Source organism: Erythrolamprus reginae, chromosome 3 (genome assembly GCF_031021105.1).
Source record: "Erythrolamprus reginae isolate rEryReg1 chromosome 3, rEryReg1.hap1, whole genome shotgun sequence".
NCBI lineage: Eukaryota > Metazoa > Chordata > Lepidosauria > Squamata > Dipsadidae > Erythrolamprus > Erythrolamprus reginae.
In genome coordinates, this window is record NC_091952.1 from 94,396,690 (window position 1) to 94,418,949 (window position 22,260).

The following is a 22,260-nucleotide window of genomic DNA, read 5'->3' on the forward strand; positions in this document are numbered from 1 at the left end:
GCTTTGTTATACCCAGGTTCACTAAAATTAACATTTTCTAGTCTTTTTTCAAAAAACTGGAGGGAAGAAATAACAACCTGACAGTTAAAATGCACATAGATGACACATTATTATGGCACATATGTCTTCCACTGTTGCTCTGTAATGTGCCTTAAGGCTAAAGATTTTGGAAACCTGGCTGTTTTAATGCATTTAAATATTTCCCAGTAATTTTATTTTATCTGGAACTCCTATAATCTTGGCATTCTTTTTTGTTAGATCATTAAACTGTAAGGTACTGTTCAGATTTCTGACCTAAAATTGAAAGAATTCTACAAATGGTTTGTGTTTGAGTTTCCATTATTACCTTTGTAAAGTGCAGCGTATTTTGCTGTGGAAATCAATTTATGGGCACAAGTGTGTTACACCTTATATTCTGTGTATGACCTACATTTTAAAAGAGGGACATGCTGCATTTCCAAGCACTTTGATCTTAATGGTATACCTCTTTTTATTAACTTCCTTAAAGGTAGTTTTGCTAGAAACCTATTTAGTAGTGGCTGCTATGCCATTCACTATTTTTGTTTAGCATGACTCTTGTAATAGAGACAATTTCTTTTTAAAAAATTGCACTCTATTTAAATGTCACCTATGAAATAATTAAAATAGTGTGATTCAGGCAAGGCAACTATGAGGAAGTTGTGGCCTCTAGATACAGCTGAATGACAACAGCTAATTGTTCTAACCAACATGGAAATAGAGAGAGTATGAATAGAATACAGATGGAAGGGACCTTGCTGGTCTTCTAGTCCAGGGGTAGGCAAAGTTGGCTCGTCTATGACATGTGGACTTCAACTCCCAGAATTCCTTAGCTAGCATGATTGGCTCAGGAATTCTGGGAGTTGAAGTCCACAAGTCATAGAAGAGCCAACTTTGCCTACCCCTATTCTAGTCCAACCTCCTGCTCAAGCAGGAGACCCTATACCAGCGATGGTGAACCTTTTTTGGTTCACATGCCAGAAGGGGTATGTGTGGGTGTGCTAGCATGTGTGCACGTGCCCAAACCCCTTCCTTCCCCCCCACACATGTACACCCCCATAGTGCCCCCCGTGCATGCACATAGGCCTTTCTGAAGCCCGGTAGGCAGTGGTGGGTTCATACTAGTGTTGTCTGGAATGCTGCACCAGAAGGAACTCACTGATGAAATTTTCGGCATTTTTTTTTTGTGTCTCTGTGTCGGAAGAAGCCCCTGGGCCCTCCCTCATCTTAATATCTTTGTTCGAAGCACAGCTGAGAAGCTCCTTCTAATGAGATACCAGAAGAAAAGAAAAGAAAAAGTTGAAAATTGCATCAGTGGGTTCCTACCAGTGCAGCACTCCGGACCTCACCAGTATGAACCCACCACTGCTGGTAGGTGGGGGAAAAAAGCCCAAACGGGCAAACAGGAAGTATATCCTCTATAATTTTCATTGTGTATTATTGTGTTTTGGACTGAATGAATGAATGAATGAATGAATGAATGAATGAATGAATGAATGAATGAATGAATGAATGAAAGCTTCCCTGAAACATCCTGAGGACAAAATGGCCTTTCCCAAGGCTGAAAATCAGCTGGCCAGTGAGCACATGCGCACTGGAGCTGAAACATGGAAAGATCTCATGTGCGCTCCCATATGGCTCTGTGTGCCATCTGTGGCACAGGTGACATAGGTTCACCTTCACGGCTCTATGCCATTTCAAACAATTGGCTGTCCAGTCTTTTCTTTAAAGCCTCCAGTGATGAAGCACCTACAATTTCTGAATGCAAACTGTTCCACTGTTCTTACTGTTAGGAAGTGTCTTCTTAGTTCCAGGTTGCTTCTCTCCTTGATTAGTTTCCAACCATTATTTCTTGTCCTGCCTTCTGATGTTTTGGAGAATAATTTCCCTCTTCTTTGCGGCAGAACCCCAAATATTGGGATGCTGCTATCATGTCCCACCTAGCTCTTCTTTTCTCTAGACTAGCCAAATCCAAATCCTGCAACCATTATTTATTATTTTAGTCTCCGGGCCTTAATCATCTTCATTGCTCTTCTCTGAACTTTTTCCAAAGTCAGAACATCTTTTCTGTAGTGTGTTAACCAAAATTGGTTGTACTATTCCAGATATGGTTTCACTAAGGTTTTATAAAGTGATGCTAACACTTCACGTGATTTTGATTCTGTTTATATAACCCAGGATTGTATTAGCATTTTTGGCTGCTGCTGCATACTGCTGGTTCATATTCAAGTGATTATCCACTAGGATTTGATGGTTCTTCTCACAGTTACTATTTTTGAGCCGGGTCTCACCTAATCTATATTTATATCTTTGATTTTATAAAACTTTGCTTTTCTCCTCATTAAAATTCATTTTCTTGGATAATGTCCATTGTTGTCTGTCAAGTCTGTCAAGATCTTTTTGGACCTTGAACTTGTCTTCTAGGATGCTGGATATTCCTGCCATTTTAGTGTCATCTGCAAATTTGATAAATTCCCCTTTTATTCCCCATCATCTGTGTAATGTAATGTATGCTGATTTTGAAGAGTACTGGGTCTAAGACAGAACTTTGTGGTAACTACTGCTTACTTCCCTCCATGTAGACGTAATACTGTAGACTACTCACTGAGTATGATTTGTCAGCCAGCAACAAATCCATTGGGTGATGATGTTGTCTATTCCACATTTTTTTTAGGTTACAAAAAATAGGTTGTGGTCAATTTTGTCCAATGCCTTACTGAAATCTAAGTATATTGCATTGGTCTACTAATTTAGTCACTTTATTGAAGAATGAAATAAGATTGTTTTGCTAACAAATGCTGGCTACTAGATATAACTTTGTTTCCAGATGTTTGCAGATCTGTTTTTTTAATTATTTTTTCTAAGATCCTCCAGGTATTGATGTTAAGGTGATTGGTCTGTAGTTTCTGGGTCCATTTCCCCCACTTTCTTAAAGAGGGGAACCTGCCAGAACATTAAGAACTTGGGGATGTAACTTGTAGCTGACTGAGGTTTTACTTTTGTTTGTTTTGATTTTGTAAAACATCATATTTAGAGGACACTACAGTCTCCATTTTTGCACAATTTGGTTAGATCTGAGAATGATTTTTGTTTTGTTTTTTAATCCTACATTTATTATTATTTTAAATGGCTCAAGGCAGAGAAAATACTTAATTTTCCTATTTGCTGCACAATAACAACCCTATATGGTGATGTGATGTGAGTTGACAAAGAGAGTAACTGGCCCAAAGTCGCGCAGCTGGCTTTTATGACTAAGGTGAAATTAGAATTCCCAGTCTCCTGCTTTCCACTAGACCAAACTGGCTCCTACCAATTAAGAGTATACATTTTAAAATGTAATGGGCGGTGTAAGAATTAAATAAGAAATTGGTTTACTTTGTGAAACTGATTGTGATAAAATATTAGAGATGTTTTTGGATGTTTAAACCTCCTTATACCATTTCAGATAATTGGATATGGTTAGATCTTATTATAAAAATTCAAAGAGTGAAAAATATTTAAAAGTGTTTAGATTATTCTTGAAAATAGGTGTTCTCAATATCATGTGACACAAAGTAATTTTAATTTGGGTAACCTTTTCACTAATTTCTGCCTCTAGTGCAGTCACCTGTTGAATAAAAATCAAAATAAGTTTGTACGTATACATAGATATGAACCAGGTGTTATATAGAATCTTACATTATTCTGTCCAGGGCAAAATAATCCTTTCAAAGTATGCTATTATTTGTCTTTCTGAACAATGTATTCCGGTTATCACCTCAGAACACATCTGATTTCTAAAGTGTACTTCAAATGATTTCTTTGTTCCCAGCTTGGACAATCATATTATATCTTAATAAGACCTAAAAAGTTCTATTCAAATGCATGGTTAATGCAGAAGCCTTTAAATAAATGAGAATGGCTGCTTTGGCAGAAATTAGTTTAACAAATTAATTTTAAGATTTTATTTTATTTTATGAAGACTTTGATGGTAAGCCGCTTTCAGAAGACTTTTTAATATGAAAAGTTGCATGAAATCTTTTTTTTTTTAAGGGATGATTTGTGAAACTAAAATATGGCTAATACTATGCATAAAGGCACAACAATTATAGCCCTTCTTGATTAAATGTTTCTCTTAACTACTTCGGTATGATGGCTGTGCTTTATGTAAAAACAACAGTACTTATGGAAAGCATAACACTGGGAAATATTATTTTTAATCCACAGAGAAAATCCTTTGCTTACTCTACAAAACAAGACACTGCTGATTTTCCTGGATAAAGAAAAATGAAAAGAAAAGAAAATTAGGTGGGAGGGAGGGGGGGCAGCAAAAAGAACAGCCCTGTACAAGTTTTATAATGACAGAGCATACAAACTTCTGGCCCAATTCTCTTTCAGGCAAAACAAACAAACAAATCAACAAATCAGCACAAACACGGAACAGATGTTTGACTGAAAGGAGATTTAGCTAAGGCTAGTGGGGGTCATTTCTTAGATGTCAGCTGCTCTGAGAAAGCTATGTATAAATCATATCTGATGTCTCTAATCTACTATAAAATCTTCATAATAGAGCCAGAAATCAGCTAAGCAATGATTAGTTTTTTTCTGATGATGGAATTATTAATGGCATGTTAAGGATTAATTAAAAAATTCTGCTTTCCTGTATAATTTGGCTTCTGCTTAACAGAAAAGAAATATTTCTATGTCATTTAAGGGAGATGTGTGGTTTCAAGGGAAATAAAAAGGAGTGTTTATTTTTTTTTCTGAGATGGAACAGTAGATAAAATTAAGGGAGGAGATTGCAGATTCCATTAGCCTTTTATAGAACTCAGAGGTAAGAGACTATTCTATAGCTGAAAATGACGGGGAGCCATCATTGCATGAATTAAATCAGGAGACTCCAACTTTGGCAACTTTAAGACTTGTGGACTGCAACTCCAAGAATTTCTGGGACTGCAACTGGGAGTTGAAGTCCACGGGTCTTAAAGTTGCCAAGGTTGGAGAGCCCTGAATTAAATGGTCTGACACTGAGCTGTATCCAGTGGTTTCATCCACCAATGGCCAAAGTGAGAAGACTTGCGGTCTTCATATAATCTGCTGTATAGTTCACCCCATTCAGAAAAGCTTTGTGCTTTAGTTTGACCTTTGACCTGGGAAAGGCTAAAAGAAGGAAGAAGCAGAAACCCACTTTATTTATTATTTATTTATTTATTTATTGAACTTGTATTCCATTTTATTCTGAAGCTCTAAGCTAGTGATGGTCAACCATTTTTCCTCGAGTGCCGAAAGAGCGTGCATGCACATTATCATACACACGTGAATGCCCACACCCATAATTTGATGCCTGGGGAGGGCAAAAATAACTTCCTCTGCCCCTCCCCTGGAGGCCCTTTGGAGGCAGGAAATGGCCTGCTTCTGGTGGGTCCAAGAGGCTTGTGTTTCACATTTCCCAGGCTTCAAAGCCTTCCCTGGAGCTGGAGGAGGGTAGAAACACCCTCCCCCATCCCCCAGGAACCTCTCTGGAAACCAAAAGCACCCTCCCAGAGCCTCTGTGTGAGCCACAAATCAGCTGGCTGGCACGCATACACACTTTGGAGCTGAACTAGAGAAACAGCTTATGTGTCAGCAGATATGGCTCCGCGTGTCACCTGTGGCACCCGTGCCATAGGTTCGCTATCACTGCTCTATGCTGCATTTGAACCAATGCTTCCCAAAAATTTTCCTTCATTGCCCAAAGTCACTTATTAGAAAAAGTCATCTAACAAAATTTAGGTAACTAACATAACTGAATGTAATTGCATTTCATTTGTGCATGAGTGCACAATTTCAATTTTATCTGAGAGGTCTGAATATGAATATTGAACCAGGAATTCACATCTCCACTAGTGGTTAAGGCTGCAGTCTAGAAACTGTGAGGCTGTGAGTTCTAGTTCTACCTCTCTCTCTTCAGCCCACCTCACTTCACGGGGTTGCTTTTTATAGGAAAAACAGGAAGAAAAAAGTATATTAGGTATGACCACCATCTTGAATTATTTATAAAAAATAATAATGGTGGGAAATAAATAAAAACACATTAAACAAACATTATGGAGTTTGCAAGATTAACGAGCTCTTTGTGTTTGCTTGCAAAACTGCACATTTTGGAGATTTTCTTTTCTTTTCCAGCAACCATTTTAATGCTGACTTTTAGCTCTTCAAGCAGGTAGAGAGGTCTTTCTGGCTCCCATGGGTGTCATAGAACGTTACTCCTAGACTGAGAAATACATTAAGCGGGAGAGGTATAAAAGTGGTCATGGACATTCTATGGTCTATGCCTACAACTCAAGGATGAATGTCAAATGTTCTACAAGTACAAAGGTTCCAAAGGAGCAAAGTACTGGACGTGTTTTGTTTTTAAAAACAGAAGGAGAAGGAGAAACTGCTATCACCTTATCATTAAATTTTAATACTGAAACTGAATGACTACAGTTGTAGTTCTATGGATTTGAATCACAAAGGTCTCCCAATCACTTCCTTAGAGATTTGTTTCAGATTAAGGGAGGGAAATGCTAACAGCCAATGTTACTTACATTAGCATATTCATCAATTGGATTTCCATTCAATTCTCCTTTAATTTCGTCATATATATACATTGGTTGTGTATAGCCAAATTGCCAAACAGTAATATACTGTTGTGTTGGAATTTGTTTGGAATGTTCTTTGTGGAAAAATCTATAGCTTCTCGATAACATTAATTGTAATAATTAAGTTCAGATATTACTATAAAGCTAAGCCAACAGAGCACAATTTATTTGTATATACTTGGAAGTTTTACATCTTCCATATGTTCAACTTCCAACCACCATGGGGTACTGCTCTGCTCCCCCCTCCCCACACACATATGGCAAAAATTCTACATAGGGCAATGTATTTATTCAAACCCACCCACCCCCAAATGGGTTCTTGGAAAGCACCCCCGTTGTGCAGGCCCAGATTCGGAGCTCAGTATGGCAAGAGTCTCTGGTAAACATGTCCAATGGATACACATGAAGAACATGAATGAGTCAGGATACATGTAATGACGCACAAGGCATGGAACTGGGAACATTACTCCAGAAATGCTCAAGTCCACAGGATGGGATTAAGTAGGCAATGCTGGTGTAACCTTTCATGAAAGGCCAGATTGTCTCCTCATTATAGTATAGCTGACCAGAATTTTGCCTGAATTCTCTCTGCTCTCTGTGGCCTTGAATCAGGAGGGGATCCACACCTCCTCATTGCTAACGGGCAGCAGCTGGTCCAAGTATTTGCCTGGATCCTCCTGGCCAACTTGCTTTAGTTCGCATCTCTCAGTGTCAGCCTGTTGATGCTGGCCCGATTGACCCAGGGGCTTCATCAGGCTACAATCACTGGGCCCCAATCCTGACCAATATTCAGCTCCACACTTTCCTCTGCAGACTCAAACTTGCCCTTCTCCTCTAGTCTTGCATCTGGAGAGGAGTCCAGGAGGGGATCTATGATACATGGCCATGGTTGACTATTCTGAGAGTTAATGCCTTCCAAGCTGGAAGCTGCCAAGAATGGAAACCAATGGCTCAATATTATTTATTTATTGGATTTGTATGCCGCCCCTCTCCGTAGACTCGGGGCGGCTAACAACAGTGGTAAAAACAACATGTGACAATCCAATACTAAGACGGCTAAAAACCCTTATTTTAAAAACCAATCATACATACAAGCATACCATACATAAATTGTAGAAGCCTAGGGGGAAATGATATCTCAGTTCCCCCATGCCTGACGATAGAGGTGGGTTTTAAGGAGCTTATGAAAGGCAAGAAGGGTGGGGGCGATCCTAATCTCTGGGGGGAGTTGGTTCCAGAGGGCTGGGGCCGCCACAGAGAAGGCTCTTCTCCTGGGTCCCGCCAAACTGCATTGTTTAGTTGACGGGACCCAGAGAAGGCCCACTCTGTGGGACCTAACTGGTCGTTGGGATTCGTGCGGCAGAAGGCGGTCCCAGAGATAATCTGGTCCGGTGCCATGAAGGGCTTTATAGGTCATAACAAACACTTTGAATTGTGACTGGAAACTAATCGGCAACCAATGCAGACTGCGGAGTGTTGGTGTAACATGGGCATATTTAGGGAAGCCAATGATTGCTCTCGCAGCTGCATTCTGCACGATCTGAAGTTTCCGAACACTTTTCAAAGGTAGCCCCATGTAGAGAGCATTACAGTAGTCGAGCCTCGAGGTGATGAGGGCATGAGTGACTGTGAGCAGTGAGTCCTGGTCCAGATAGGGCCGCAACTGGTGCACCAGGCGAACCTGGGCAAACACCCCCCTCGCCACAGCTGAAAGATGGTTCTCTAAAGTGAGCTGTGGATTGAGGAGGACACCCAAGTTGCGGACCCTCTCATCTATAATATTACATGAATGATGACATGCCAGTGGTGGGATTACATGAATGATGACATGCCAGTGGTGGGATTCAACCAGTTCACACCACTTCAGGAGAACCGGTTATTATTTCTGAGCAGTTTGGTGAACTGGTTGTTGGAAGAAATCATTAGGGCGAGAACTGGTTGTTAAATTATTTGAATCTCACCACTGGTGACATCATTTTTCAAAATCCTAGAGTGAAATCTTGTAAAATAGATAAGACTTTTCAAAATATTGTTATTGTACATTTTCAAGATATCGTTGGGAGAAGAGATCTTCCTCAATATCATTGTGTGAAAAACAAGCATAAGTAGGTCTTTATCACTCGTAGATCTTTTGCAAGTGATTGTTTCTGCTAACAAATAATTTGAAAAATGTACACATAAACATACCATGAATAAAACATGCAATGCTAGTTATGTACTCACAATATCTTCCTCATTTTTCTTTCATTTTCTTTGTTAAACAAAAGCATCCAGTTAGCCTCCAGAGCTAATACGAGTTGATAATACTATAATTTGCATTTAAGAATGAGAACATTAATTGTACTGCCACATTGTTTTTATTATGACAATAAACAAGATTTATTCTAATGAAGGCTATGATATAATAACTTTAAGTTAAAGCACCACTATGCGTTTGCACATTCCTCTTTCTAAACTACACAAGTATTTACTATTCCAAATGGTGGGTGACCATAAAAAACATTTTGATAGTTTAAAGAAACTGTCACTTAATTTTATTTTCAGCTTACAAAACAGGAAACATGAGACACAGATAAGGAATAAGCACAAAGTGGTCCCATAGGAAAGTGGCATCTAAATTTACATCCATGTACTTGAAAATAAGCCCTGCTATCTCAATGGAAGGCACAGATTCATTTAAACCAGGAGGAAGAGGAGAAGGAGCGAGTCATAGTAGACAGCATAAATGCTGTTCCTGCCAAGTTGTCAGTTTTCAAGGTGATGGTATCTAACAGCTGCAAAGTGGGTTTTTTATATATATATATATTCCAGAAAACTGTAAACCTGCCAAATCGGAGCTTTTAAAAAGTGAGATTCATTTTACTCTTCAGAAGCAGAGTCATAAGCTGTCTCATGCCTTCAAATAGACATTCCCAGTGTGTTTCAAGAGGATATAAAGTTTTTATTATTTCACTGAACAAACCCACCTGCTCCTCCCTGATCCCACCTACTTCCTTTTAAATTTGGTTTCCAAGACACTTTATAAACATATCAAGTAACTATCAACTAACTTTAACTGATTAAAAACCATTGGCTAATGGTGGTGTTGTTGGAGGGTTTTTTGGTTTGTTTTTTGTGCAGAACTATTATGCCAAAAACTAAGTGCAATTCATTGAAAATGTGTTCTGTGAGTATAATCACGGGATGTTTAGAATCTATTTTACGTCTGTAAAATGTTTTTAAAAATTGGTTTGGATTAGGCTACCAGCAAGATACTTCAGAAATGTTTGAATTACTAAACTTGGCCTAATAAAGAAAAATTCTTGCTCACCCAATGTTCAGCTTCTTTGGCCACAACCCTGAATAATATGGTGGGATGCTCTTTGTGCCTAGAAAAATACTTTATCTGACACCTTTATCTGTGCCCATAGTTAAATGCAAGTAGTTAGTCTGAAGAAGGACAAATGAAAGTTGCCTGCTGTGCCCTTAATGTTGACACAAAAGCTGCAAAGGAAGACTTTATTCACTTTTCCCTTGAGTGTGAGCAGTAACCTTTGAATGGTAATGAACTCTGTTGGCTGAGATCCTGACTGTGCATCTACACCCATGGAAGCTAACACAACGAAGAGGCCTCTCTTTAGCTCAGTACATTCGGGAAATCTGAGTATATATGTCATATGGCGATCTTTTTTTTTTGTCTCAGTTGGTTTTGGATATTTATTTATCCCCCTTCTGAAAAACAAAACTTTGAATCAAGTGTTTCCATGTTGGTGGGGGTTTTTTTGTTTCTGCTAATAAGCTCCATTTTTTTTTCTGATGAGGTTTCGTTTTACTTATTTCTTGAATACGATGCTCTGTAGTCCCTTTAGATTACAGTCTAAAGCATTAATGATAGGGTTTTGTTTTTGTTTTTAGTGGGGTTTTTTTTGAAAAAGCATTAGTTACCTTAGTTAACTGGATAGCTATTCACAGCAAAAGCAAAACGCATGGATTACAAAAGAAAGGGATTCCTCCATCAACTTTCAGGGCAGCTTCAGGCAAACATTTAATGGGGTAAGAGATCTCTTTCAAGTGCAAAGCAGATATATGTGATCCCCAAACCATCAATGATATGCAGATAATTTATTACTTCTGCCCATCTTACTTGTAAATAAGTAAGTAAATAAGTTCATGCCTGTAAACTTTCACTGTACAACTATTTTCAAATAGGTGGGATTTTTTTTCAAAAGGTGACCTTGAACGTATCACTGGAGGCAGGAAAAGCTATAGAAGTTTGAATTGTGCCTCAACTGTCTTATGGCATTCTTGTGGGAAAAGGTTAAGTACAAGATGAACATTATTTTAAGAATACAGCCTTTCTCCCTCTCCCTCCCTTTCTCCTTCCTTCCTCCCTCTCGCCATGGCTCCCTCTCTGCCTGCCTGCCTGCCTCCGTCCTGTTCTGTCTGGGTCCCCCCAGACGCCAACACCAACCAAAAAGAGTATCCAGACACACTGGTAAAAAGCAAAGGCAGTTTATATAATTCAAAGCAAACACAGGTAACAAAAACTGTTCTTACAGACAGGAACTCTATGAAGCTTCACAGAGGTTTCACGAAGGCCAGGCAATAAAACAGGATCCTTGATGGCAAAAACAATGCTGGAGATAATAAAACCTACGCCTCCCCCAAGTCTTCCAGACTTCTAGGCCACAAGCCAAGATCAGAGATGCCGAGAATCGAAGCAAGGTCACAGGACTCCTAGTTGATAACTCTCCACAAGACTGTAAGGGCAGGCCTGCCTTTTCAACCCTGCTGAGGAGAACCACACCCAAACCCAGCTGTTGCCAATTCAGGGATGGAAATACCTTTCTAATTGGCCCCGTCTTTGAGCTGCTCGTCGCTGTCTCATGTCTATTATAGCCTATGCGTTTTCATCCAATGAATCCAGGCTACTAGCTGGGGAGAGCCCCCCCCCCGGGGGTCTCAGGCTGCTCTCCCTCCTCCTCTTCCTGACGTTCCTCTCCCCCGTCTGCCTGGTCCTCCCCCTCCTGTTCACTGTCCTCCTCCTCTGGGCATGGATCCGGCAGAGATCCAGCCGGTCCCTGAGGAGCCTCAGGCTGAATCACAACACGTCCCAGCCTCCCTCCCTCCCTCCCTTCCTTCCTTTCTTCCCTGCTTTTATAATTTTCTAGTCCAAATCTCTTCCTATCTACATCTTAATATTGTCACTGAGTTCAAGTCTGAATCTTAAGAATCTTCAACAATTTCTGAGTTTCTTCATAGAGCTTCTCTGTGAAGGTCAGGAACCTCTGCTTCCTCACAGTAATTCCTTGATAGTTTCTGAGGGAATGTAGGTAAAACAGTACCTTCTGTCACTAGCCTCTTAAATTCCTCTCTCCATTCGGCAGCTTTAGACTGATCCAGAAAATAGCCTACTTTGTAGAATGTTTACCCTTGCCTCTGCACTCTGATGGCAATAGTCCCTTGACACTTCCTCTGCCATCTGTTCAAGACTATGGTTTGCAATATAGAAGAAGTAATAAAAAGCCATTGTAATATATTTAAACAATGCAATTGGGGAAGGTGTTTTCAAACAGAAATGGAGCACTTCCTTGAGAACTCAAGATGTTTGGACATTCTATTTATTTATTTATTTATTTCAAAACCACCACTCTTCCTGTTTTTAAATCATGAATATTAAATTGTCTAAAGTAAGCCAAAGCTCATGAGCGGACTAAAAGAGCTAGAAACACACATCTGCAGATTATTTTTTTTCCTGTTATTATACATTACCTCCCAGCATTAATGTTCAATGACTAATATTTGAAAAAGAATCCAAAAAGTTGAACAATAGTCTCTTGAATGCTACAGAATTAAGGATTTCCCTGGGTGGATTACTCATACAATTAATGTAGTAATTCACAGGCTAGTATTCCCTATTTGCTTATTTCATTTTGAAAGGAGGGGGAAAAAACCTTTAATATGCTTTAGAACGCTAGTGACTTCTATACTGAAATTGAAAAATTAACAGATTCCAAATTCAATATATTAATTCAATTCACTGTAAGCAAGATAGAATGTTATATGGTTTTTGAGCTCCTCTCATTTGTTTTCGTAGAATTTTTTCCAGTGATACATAAACTTCCAAAACATGATACATTGCTGTCCTAGACAGTAATGCATTCTAAATCCCTTTATTGCTGTACTGATTTGTGTGCACACTCGCCCATGCATGTGACACTTTTGCACATGTGCAGAAGCATCCCGGTAGGTGAGCACAGCCTCTCAGGCAGGTGGGCAGAGCATCCCAGGTGAGTGGGCGAAGCATCCCCCCACCAATGCTATTGGTTTTATGAACCAGGCCAAACCAGGAGCAACCCACCACTTGTCCTGGTGTTGGTCATCACCTATAAAGCCCTTCATGGCACCGGACCAGGGTATCTACGAGACCGCCTTCTGCCGCACGAATCCCAGCGACCGGTTAGGTCCCACAGAGTGGGCCTTCTCCGGGTCCCGTCAACAAAACAATGTTGTTTGGCAGGGCCCAGGGGAAGAGCCTTCTCTGTGGCGGCCCCAACCCTCTGGAACCAACTCCCTCCGGAGATTAGAATTGCCCCCACCCTCCTCGCCTTTCGTAAGCTCCTATAAACCCACCTCTGCTGTCAGGCATGGGGGAACTGAGATATTCTTTCCCTGTAGGCCTTTACAATTTATGCATGGTATGTTTGTTTGTATGTATGTTTGGTTTTAGAAATAAGGGTTTTTTAGCTGTTTTAATATTGGGTTTACATGCTGTTTTTATTACTGTTGTTAGCCGCCCCGAGTCTGCGGAGAGGGGCGGCATACAAATCCAATAAATGAATGGATGAATGAATGAATGAATGAATGAATGAATGAATGAATGAATGAATGAATGAGAGATCAGTTCTGTATCTAGGGCTAGTGCATCCTAATGCAAGCATATCACTCTGAAATAACCAACCCAGAATCACAGTACCTGGTACTCAGCAATGTGCTACACCACACTTACTGGAAAACTGTTCTAGTGTGGATGGAGACAATGCAGTTGCTTGTGTAAAGGCAGACGGTGTCCTCTTTTATGCCATACATGGTATGGAAATAGACTTTTGCCGTAGTACCATCAGGCTCTGTTGTTATGTCAATGGGAGTATGCATATGCTCAGTTGTATGATATATCAGCACAGGCTATCCTGGTTTCAATCTTCACAATTTATGTTTGTTATTAGACTGACATTTTCACACTTACCAGATTTTAAGAACATAAGCATAAGAATTAAATCTGTTAAAGGTAAGGGTAAGCGTGTAAAGTAACTAATTTATATTCAAATAGAAAAGTGTTCCATAGGAGGAGAAAGTATAACTGCAACTGGTATTTTTAGACACCAGTCTGAAAATACAGAATGGCTGCCTGGATGGCTGTATTTATTGATCTATGCCACATGAACAAACCTGATGTAGAGCATCTATGAAGTAACTCCCTAATATTTAGATAGATGGTATTTCTGCATAAAGGGAAAGGCAAGATCTAACATCTTATTCACAGGAAGGCAAGAGAGAGGATTGGGAAGAAATTAAGGGCAATTTCTTGCAGTGAATATGGAAACGATTTTCAGGTATTTCTCAATTTAACAACCATTTATTTAAGGACCATTTGAGGTTACAATGGCATTGAAATGTAATCACCATTTGCAACTTTCTCAGACAGCTTCTGACAAGCAAAGATAATGGGGGAAAGGGGGATATGCTTAATGGCCATGTGATTTACTTAACAACCACTATTTGCTTAAAAACTAGTTAAAAATGCAAACCCAGTGCAACTCACTTAACAGCTCCCTTGTTTAGCAATGGAAATTCTGGTCTCAATTCTGGTTATAAGTCAAGGACCATCAGTCATGTACATAGTCAGAAACGTGCATTATATTCAGTGAAATTTGGTCAGAAAGAAATCAAGATTTTACAACACATTCCCCTCCTTACTTACTAAATTATCCAGTAAGAGGCTAGGACCTACCATGCAGAATTGGATCAGATTTTGGTAATCCCAGCAACATCTATTACATACATCAGTGTTTCCCAACCTTGGCAACTTGAAGCTATTTGGACTTCAACTCCCAGAATTCCCCAGCCAGCGAAGGTTGGGAAACACTGACATACATAGACACACACACACACACACACACACACACACACACACACACACATATACATACAGAGGTGGGTTCTAACTTACCTCGCTGCCGGTTTGCTTCCTCCTGTGCCATGTGGCTGTGCCTTATGGGCGGGGTGTGTGCCAAACCATTTTCCTCCTCCTATTTTTCCTACAACAACAATCCTGTTCATTGGGAAAGAGAGAGAGAGAGAGAAAGAATGTCACTGACCCAGCTGGCTTTTGTGGCTATGATGGAACTTTAACTCATGGTCTGTCCAGACAGGGGTTGCACTTACTGGCCGCTACCGGTGCACTCTTTGGGACCGTCAGAGGTGCATCCGTGTACAGTGGACGCGCACCAGCTGTGGCGAGGGGGGCGTTTGCCCAGGTTTGCCTGGTGAGCCAGTTGCGGCCCTATTTGGACCGGGAGTCATTGCTCACAGTCACTCATGCCCTCATCACCTCGAGGCTCGACTACTGTAATGCTCTCTACATGGGGCTACCTTTGAAAAGTGTTCGGAAACTTCAGATCGTGCAGAATGCAGCTGCGAGAGCAATTATGGGCTTCTCTAAGTATGCCCATATTACTCCAACACTCTGCAGTCTGCATTGGTTGCCGATCAGTTTCCGGTCACAATTCAAAGTGTTGGTTATGACCTATAAAGCCCTTCATGGCACCGGACCAGAATAACTTCGGGACCGCCTTCTGCCGCACGAATCCCAGCGACCGGTTAGGTCCCACAGAGTTGGCCTTCTTCGGGTCCCGTCAACTAAACAATGTCATCTGGCGGGACCCAGGGGAAGAGCCTTCTCTGTGGTGGCTCCGACCCTCTGGAACCAGCTCCCCCCTGAGATTAGGATTGCTCCCACCCTCCTTGCCTTTCGTAAACTCCTTAAAACCCACCTGTCAGGCATGGGGGAACTGAAACATCTCTCCCTTGCCCATGTTGTTTTGGTGTTTGATTGATTGTGTGCTTGTCCTTTATATATATTGAGGTTGTTTTTATGAATTTCTTAATCTAAAACTGTAATTGGATTGGTGGGTATTGGATTTGTCACTTCTGCCGCACGAATCCCAGCGACCGATTAGGTCCCACAGAGTGGGCCTCCTCCGGGTCCCGTCAACTAAACAATGTCGGTTGGCGGGCCCCAGGGGGAGAGCCTTCTCTGTGGCGGCACCGACTCTCTGGAACCAACTCCCCCCGGAGATCAGAACTGCCCCTACTCTTCCTGCCTTCCGTAAACTTCTCAAAACCCACCTTTGCCGTCAGGCATGGGGAAACTAAATATCTCCCCCTGGGCCCGCTGAATTTATACATGGTATGCTTGTGTGTGTGTATGTTAGTATAGGTTTTTTTTAAAACTTTTAATATTTTAATTAATTGGATTATGTATTGGATTGTTTTTCACTTGTTGTGAGCCGCCCCGAGTCTTCGGAGAGGGGCGGCATACAAATCCAAATAATAAATAAATAAATAAATAAATAAATAAATGTACTGTTTTTGCCATTGTTGTGAGCCGCCCCGAGTCTGCGGAGAGGGGCGGCATATAAATCCAATAAATCTAATCTAATCTAATCTATATGCACAGCAAGCGAAATCTCAGGTGAGGATCTCACACACCTTAGATTTCATTGATTTTCAGGAATTTATTTGCTTCTGTGCATGCGCAGAAGCAAAATAAAGAGCCAAAAATCAGCAAAATCTCATGTGTGAGAGCATCCTCGGATGAGATTTTGCTTAGTGCGCATGCTCAGAAGCCAAATCTTGTGCGACCGTGCATATCAGGGGTGCAGAGATGCATGCACATCTCAATTTCCCCTACCAGAACCCCAATCCCAGCTGTACTGGGTACAACCCACTACTGGGTCTGTCACTTTCTAACCTTAACCACAAGATCTAATTAGCTCTCAGTATGTGGGAGCTACAGAGTTACAGTCTACAGGCTTATATTTCTCTTATATTTCTTATATTTTGCTACTGTAATCTGGTCCATTCCTATATTTCCCAGGTTGTATTTGATTTTAGGGAATGAGATACAGTGGTACCTCGAGATACGAGTTTAATTCGTTCCGGACCTGGGCTCTTAAGTCGAACAGCTCTTATCTCGAATGACTTTTCCCCATAGGAATTAATGTAAATAATTTTAATTGGTTCCAGCCCTCAAAAAACTCACAAAGTTAGTCTAAATTATGCAGAAAGACATGTTTTTAATGAAGAAATGTACATGTACATATAAATGAATAATGAAGTTTCTTTCACTTAACTTGTAAACTTTCTTAAACTTTTAAATTTACATATGTTCAACTTCTCTGCCACCCAATCCTGTAGGACAGAGGTCCCCAACCCTTTTTGCACCAGGGACCGGCTTTAAGCGATCAAGAGAGGAATGGGTGAATGAATGGACGGAGGGTGGGAAGGAAGGAAGGAAAGAGGGAAGGGACAGGAACAGAGGAAGGAAGCAAGGAAACTTATGAAAGGGGAGAGTAAGAGAGGAATGAGTGAAGGGAGGGAGGGAGGGAAGAAGGTGGGAAGGAGAAAGAAAAGAAGAAATAGAGGAAGGGAAGGTAAAAGAGAGAAAGAAAAAGAGCAAGAAAGAAAGAAAGAAAGAAAGAAAGAAAGAAAGGGGGAAGGGACAGGAACAGAGGAAGGAAGCAAGGAAACTTATGAAAGGGGAGAGTAAGAGAGGAATGAGTGAAGGGAGGGAGGGAGGGAAGAAGGTGGGAAGGAGAAAGAAAAGAAGAAATAGAGGAAGGGAAGGTAAAAGAGAGAAAGAAAAAGAGCAAGAAAGAAAGCTGCAAGCACCCCCCCGAGCCCCCCAGGCCGGCTGCAACCTTTTAAAACATGCGCGCCGCTTCGCAGCTGTCTCCTGAAGCCGAACGCGGAAGTTAGCGTTTGGCTTCAGGAGACAGCTCCTTGGCGCTTGTATCTCGAATTTGGGCTTGTAAGTAGAACAAAAATATCTCTCCCCTCCCAGCTCTTATCTCGAGTTGCTCTTAAGTAGAGCAGCTCTTATGTCGGGGTTCCACTGTATTGTCAATGCATACATTAAATGAAAGTGATATATTCTCTCTGTGTCTGTGAATTTATGTATGTTTTACTAAAGCAGAAGGTACAGATGGAATTAACCTTGAGCTATTCAGCTGGAAAAAGTTCAAAATAGCACTATTATATCTTTTGGGAGTTGTGCATAATAAGTCAGATGTCTTATATTTCCAGTTGCTTTTAGTAGAAAATTGTTTAGTAGGAGAGAAAAGAGAGTTACACAGAGTTTAAAATTTTGTCTTCAAACATTTCACGTGTAAAGTTTTACAAGGCATTTTATCTGATTCACAAGGATGAGCCAGACCAGGCTAATATCTTGTCACATACTAGGTACGTTCTTTTTAAATTCCATGCAAATATTAAGGGTTTAATTCACAAATAAAGGGAAGAAAACTTAAGGAAAGTTTTTCCTTTCTCTTGAAAAGACATAATAAAAAGAGAGTCATTATTTATTCAAAGAGGATATTTCTCTGCAAAATCCTCCTCTGTATCATGATTATAGAAGGCTTTTCTCTTGCCTTTCTTTCTGGGACCTCAAAATGTGTGCCTACTAAGAATTTCTGTATTTGCATAATTTTAAAAAGCAGCCATGCTGTTGCATTATTTATTTCTGGGTTCCGTTTTCAGAAAGAAATGGAGCAGTACAGTTCCAACTATCCTGTTCCACCTTGAAATGACTCCGTAAGTCCTACAATATGGGAAGCAACTATTATTTATATATAAATTCCAGCCATATACCCACTTGATCAGTTAAATAATGAAATATTTCCAAATTTATTAAGTCATTAAAAATGAGAGAATCATGCATTTTGATATAGTGAACTTCGGTATAACCATATTTCTACAATTTACCTCTTATTTATTAGAAGAATGTATACACCAGCCTATGTTTAAAACATTTAAGGACAAGACACACAAAAAGACAATATTAGAAAAGGCACAGAAGACAGTGATGGTGATAGATGTAGGTGTGCCAATGACAGGAACATTAGGGTGAAGAACTATGAGAAGAAATAGGAAGGATGTGGAAAGTAAAGGCCAGTGTGATCCCAATGTGAGGTAGGAACACTTGGGACCGTGACTTCTAAGTTGGGAGCATGGCTCCATCAATTTATTTATTTGTTTGTTTGTTTGTTTGTTTTATCCAATACATAATACACATTGAAGAGAATAGATATGTAATAATATAAATAAAGAAAAGAATAGAAGAAAAGATATAAAAGTATAGGTGAACATATTTGAAAGGAAGAAAAGATAAATGAGATAAGGAGAGACAATTGGACAGGGGACGGAAGGCACACTGGTGCACTTATGCACGCCCCTTACTGACCTCTAAGGAACCTGGAGAGGTCAATCGTGGATAGTCTAAGGGAAAAATATTGGGGGTTAGGGGTTGACACCAGTGTTCCCTCTAATTTTTTTTTGGGGGGGGGGGGCGGAAAAGTATAGTGTCTGAGCGGCAGTCCCTTTGGGACTGAGCGGCACAGAAATAATTAATAAATAAATAAATAAATAAACAAACAAACAAACAAACAAACAAATAAAAAAACCACCCTGTTTTGCCTCAGAGAATTTAAAATAAAATACTGTACTGTGCGTCTATAACAGTGACCTCATAATAGGGCAACTCTATCAATATCAAAATGCCACTTAAATAGTTGAGCTAGTTTCAAACTAGATTTTGATTTTCTTTCTCTCTTCCTTACTCCCATTCTTTCTCTTTCCCTTCCTCTCTTTTTTCTACCTGTTTCTCTCTCTTCCTCTCTTCCTCTCTCTCTCCTTCCCTCTCACTCTTTCCCTCTCAGCTTCTGGGCAGGTTTGGAAAACTCTGAGTTGATGATGATTTTTAAGTGAGCGATTGCTCACTGCTCAGCTTAGAGGGGAACTATGGTTGACACTACTGAGTCAGGTAATGAGTTCCACGCTTCGACAACTCGGTTGCTGAAGTCATATTTTTTACAGTCAAGTTTGGAGCGGTTAATATTAAGTTTGAATCTGTTGCGTGCTCTTGTGTTGTTGCGATTGAAGCTGAAGTAGTCATTGACAGGTAGAACGTTGCAGCATATGATCTTGTGGGCAATACTTAGATTGTGTTTTAGGCGACGTAGTTCGAAGATTTCTAGACCTAGGATTGATAGTCTGCTTTCATAGGGTATTCTGTTTCGAGTGGAGGAGTGAAGGGCTCTTCTGGTGAAGTATCTTTGGACATTTTCAAGGGTGTTGATGTCCGAGATGTGGTATCTCGGACATTCTTGAGACCTCTCAGAAGTGTGCTGTGTTAGGATAGCTAAGATACTGGGATCCAAACATAGCCAATAACCAGAACCAAAGTTTTATTCTTGCAAGCTTTGGGCTTGTACAGAACATTTTATAGCTGGAATATGGAATATTGTCCTTTCTGTGATGGAGCAGACCAGCTGGTATATATGAAAGGCTAAATCCAGAGTTAAAAGCCTAATTGAGCAATGAAGCTGTTGTCAAATCTATTGATAAATTGAAATATGATTAAAACAGAAATAGCATAAACGGCGTTCTGAAATTTTCCATCAACTTTGGAAGTAACTAAGTAAATAAAAATACTGTAAATAAAGAATATTTCAATTTTCCAAAAGCACAAATGTATTTCCATGGGACTTAATGAAAATGAGGAAAGTCACAGAAGAGGTGGTTGTTGGAGACATGATATAGTGAAATGCAGGACATTCACACCCTTCTAACTGAGGTACTGTACTTTGTTCAAGTACTTTGCATCCACTATGCAGAATCTTTTCTCCCTTGAAATAGGAAAGAAAATTCTCTTTCATTGATTTGGAGGAGGAGTGCTAGAAAAGATGGGGCATTTAAAATGATAAGTGCAAACACTTAGCTAAACGTTTGTTCAGCTTCTAACCTAACAGATTGTCTAGTCATCTATCCTAAAAGAGATTTTAGCACTATAGAGGCTGCCATGCTCGTTGTGCTTGTTAAAATGTGTGTCTTTTAATTGAGTTAACTCTTTTAATTGCCAAGTGTCTTGTAGCACTTTGATTATACAAGGAATCTAATGCAGTAAAAACATGCAGCATTACAAACTGGCAGTTGTAAAGGTTTGCCAATTTCAAGGATGCTATCAACTTGTGGATTTCTGGGCAAACACTTGGTGCCATCAAGTAAAACGATGAAATGAAAGGAGACCTTAAAGTGACCTCTTCAGCAAGTGATAGGAGCTACTGATTGATGACTGTTATAGGATGTCATTTCTCACCACATTTCAATTCCTTGATTTAGATATGTATTTTCTTCCTCCTTCGCTTCCTCTCTTCCTCTCTTCCTTCAGCAGCAGCCATATCAGTACTGACTAACCCGGCCAGTTCAACTATTAAAGAATTTATTCCTCAAAGGAGGCCTGATGTAAACATAATAATCTGTTTGGCGGCCCTTATGAGGGGCCATGAATAAAAGATAGGACAATACAGTTGCAGTACAGGAGCACACTATCTGTTACAAAATAAAATGTTTGGGTCTTCCCTAAAGAGTTGCAGTTGTTAATCCCACAGGCCTAATGCTTTATTCTTCATATCAACTCATCTATAAGGGGAGTGATTAAACTTATATACACAGAGAGACCTTTACAAATAATTTATAAAGACCGATTCAAAAGCATCTAACATAATGTATGTAGAATCAAGATAGAATTAAATTGGGTAATATTCCCCCCCCCCCCCCCACTATTTTCTTATTTCTTTTATGACAAGAAATCAATTTAAGACTTGGTTTGCTGGTTTGCTTCTACCCCCCCCCCCCCAAACCCCTGCAATTTAAATCTGAAACCAACTTTGACCTGAATAACCTATTTACCAAAAGAAAAAAAAATCAGATCTTTTTCTAAATACATATCATTTTAATTAATTAATGATAATTTAATGGAAAATAATTTATATGACTGCCCAGAGTCCGATTAGGGTAATCTACAAATCACTAGTGGGTTCTAAAACCTGTTGCTACCGGTTCATGTGTGTGCGTTTGTGTGCATTTGTGCAAAACACTTCTGTGCATGTTCAGAAGTGCCCAGTTGGATGGGTGGAGCCTCCCGCTGTCACTGCTACCTGTTCACAGAACTGGGCCAAACCAGGAGCAATCCACCACTGTTACAAATACTATAAAAATTGGAAATAATAATAATAATTTAATTTTAATATAAAATAATTTATCTTACCCTAAAAGAACAAAATTATGCATTAGAGCAGCAGTTCTCAACGTATGGGTTGTGACCCTTTTGGAGGTTTAATGATTCTTTCATAGGGGTCGCCTAAGTCCATCGGAAAATACATATTTCCGATGGTCTCAGGAACCAAGACACCATTCCTCTATCCATCTCCAGGTGGGTCCACCCACATGCAGATACACTCACATATGAGTACTCACTGCGGTGACATCATTGCATCACCCCCATCACATACACATCATACAAATACAGGTGTATGTGACA

At 40.0% G+C, this 22,260-nt stretch overlaps 1 long non-coding RNA gene across 1 annotated transcript in view; it reads right to left on the reverse strand.

Annotated features, from left to right (window-relative positions):
• LOC139164278 (uncharacterized) overlaps positions 1 to 22,260 on the reverse strand; it is a 57,625-nt gene that overhangs the window by 30,463 nt on the left and 4,902 nt on the right. The window contains exon 2 of the long non-coding RNA XR_011558596.1: positions 14,830 to 14,931. This is a non-coding gene — a long non-coding RNA (uncharacterized lncRNA). The remainder of the gene's footprint in view (positions 1 to 14,829; positions 14,932 to 22,260) is intronic.